Raw genomic sequence first — 3065 nt, forward strand, 5'->3', positions numbered from 1 at the left:
TTAGCATTATGTCATGATGTTCACAGCTAAGCCATTTCCTCAGAAGAACATTGTGTGAGATTTAGTAGCATCTAGTGGTGAAGTTGCAGATTGCCAGCAACAACATACTCCTCTGCTCGCCCCTCTTTTCCGGGCGTGTCGGAGAACTCCGGTGGCCTTCAGGTGAGAGCTACAATAAGTAAGAATAGGATTTTACTGCTACAAGGAGCTAATCTTATCAATACTCGGTTCTTTCCCTACACTCAATATTTGCTTTTAAAAACATGTATATTATTTTAAAAACAATTTGACTTAAATGGATGGTGAATGGACTGTACTTGTATAGTTCTTCTTCTGACCACTCAAAGTGCTTTAACACTACATGTCATTTACGCTTTCACACCCAAAACAATGTCTTGCCCAAGGACACATAAACAAGAACTAGCAGAGCCAGTGATCGAACTGCCAACCCTCTGATTGAAGGACGACCTATGCTATCATATTTTTTTACCATTTTTTGTAGGCCAAACTATATTAAGACATATAATAACATACTGAACTTCATTTTTTTATGAACTTTTTATGACGCACTATACTATGACAGTTTTTCATGATATACTAAACTATGATATTTTCTCATATATGTCATGTTTTTTTTCACGATATATTTTATGACTTTGTGGCACTCTACACAATGATATTTTACAAAATACGATATGACATTTTTATGGCATACTTTACTATGAAAATTAAATTGCAACTGATGTTTTCATGATCTTTTTTCATGGCATTTTATACAATGACATATTTTGTGATTTTTATGATACACTATTCTATGACATTTGTATGCTATTGTAATTGCATTTTATAAGATGTTTATGGCATACTATACTATTACACTTTTTATTACATACTATACTATGATCTTTTTAAGACGTTTTTATGGCATACTATACGATGATGTATTTTATGAAACACTACTATTTTTCAGGGCTTGATATTTTTTACCAAATGTTCGAGGCAACAATGACATTGTTTATGCTATTTAAATGGCAGACAATACTATATTATTTACCTATTCTATCACATTTGATGGCATACCATACTATGAAATATTTTAAACAATACTATACTGTGACATTTGTATGCTATTTGTCATGGAATACTATACTATCACATTTTTGCTGACATTTTTACGACATTCTATGCTATGACAATCTGACATATTTCATAACATACTATACTATGAAATTGTTTATGCTGTAGACACAGTACTACAAATGAAACATACAATGTTGTGACATGACTAATAGAATTTAACTTAATCACTTTGCTTAATTTCTTAAAAATGTTTTTATTTTAGCTTTTCAGCTGTATTGGAGACAGGGAGGGGGAGGAGAAAAGTGACGACGTACAGAAATGGTTGCAGGTCTGACTCAAAACTGGACCGCTGCGGTAAGATCTTAGCTGATATACACATCACATAAAACACATTTTTATACCATTACTACTGATACTGTACACATGGTAATGCTTCAAATAGCAGACAAACAAATACAAATAACAAGCCTTGCAAAGACGTGGAACAGAAGTAGTGAATTTATTTTAGTTCACAAAATCAGTCACTGTTCTATATCAAAGTAAACAAACAAGTGAGTACCAGATGATTGATTTTTGTCCATTACGGGTTGCTTGAACAGTAGGTTACATAGAGGACAGCCATCTCCACGGTTGTGCATTAACAAGACGTCATCATGCAAGGTCAAAGTTGAAACTGAGTGCAGCGGGTGAGGTGTGAAGTCAGTGCTGCGTGAAAAGTCCCAGGGTAGCTCTGCTGCGACGTCTTCAGCATCTTCAGAGGAGGAAACAACGGCCGGCGCCAACACAAAGGGATTCTGACGCTCGTCATGTGTTCTGAGGTAGGTTCTTTGCTCTATTCAAAACATTCATATTATAAGATGTCAATGGGCTCCGACTGGGGCTTTAGACTTAGTCTAAAGGAGTAAAACAAAGATGCAAACAACTCAGTAGATGCCCAATTCGTCTGGTTGATGAAACCTATCTGGGTGAAAGAGAAGCCAACAGTTACACACTAGGGAACAGAGGAATGCCGGGAACGCAGTGAAACTGTAAAACACTAGAAAGATATGCCGGTAAATGCAACTTGAGTCCCCAACTGCCATAAAAACAAACACAAGCATGTGCAACAATGAATATCAGTGTTCCAGCCGTGCTTTTAAGTGCACATCAGCCAGCAAAGCTTAGAAGAACGCAATGCAAGGACGATGCAATGGGGGGACATTTTTAAAGATGAGATAATTAATCTTTACAATCTATTTAACTTTCTGATTGCACTAATATCTCTCTGTAAAAGGAGGGAGAAGCAAGACGGCACAGCTCCCAGTTTTCTGTTCACTCGCCAACTTGATTTCAGTAAGATGTCTATTGGGAATTCAGTCTCTGAAAGACAATAGCCTCAAAAGAATCAAACCATTCCACTTGTTCTGTGACAATGCCAGATCATTTGTTACGGAACACATTATTTATCATTATTAGTTATCACATCACTAAGAGAAAAGGGTCATTTTTTCAAGATTTACTCTCTGGATGAATTGCCTGCCCTAGAGCAGAGTCTAACTGTGTGAACCCGGAGAAGCATTTGGTTAATGCGATGGCCTCTCCTGGGACCTTTCATGTTGGAAACTGTAACCTCTCCAGACCTCGAGTGTGCTGCAGGCAGCATCTGCTGTTCTCTTGTTTCAACCAACCCCGAGGCCACATGCAACGTGTCCAAGTTCCATCATCACTGCAGTATATCTTCAACAGTGAGGAAATCAGTTTCACATTATTTTCACTTTCTTTAATATAAAGAAATATAAACTAAATTACTGTATGTTTAATGCACTGACCTCAATGAGCTGTGTGTGTGTGTGTGTGTGTGTGTGTGTGTGTGTGTGTGTGTGTGTGTGTGTGTGTGTGTGTGTGTGTGTGTGTGTGTGTGTGTGTGTGTGTGTGTTTGCAAGCAGAAGCTCCTTAACTGCAATTCAAATGAACAGGATTATACTTTTTTTTTTTTTTTTTTTTTG

Source organism: Cebidichthys violaceus, unplaced genomic scaffold (assembly GCF_023349555.1).
Source record: "Cebidichthys violaceus isolate CVI_PGR_0920_01 unplaced genomic scaffold, fCebVio1.0.p SCAF_13, whole genome shotgun sequence".
In the NCBI taxonomy this organism is placed as follows: domain Eukaryota; kingdom Metazoa; phylum Chordata; class Actinopteri; order Perciformes; family Stichaeidae; genus Cebidichthys; species Cebidichthys violaceus.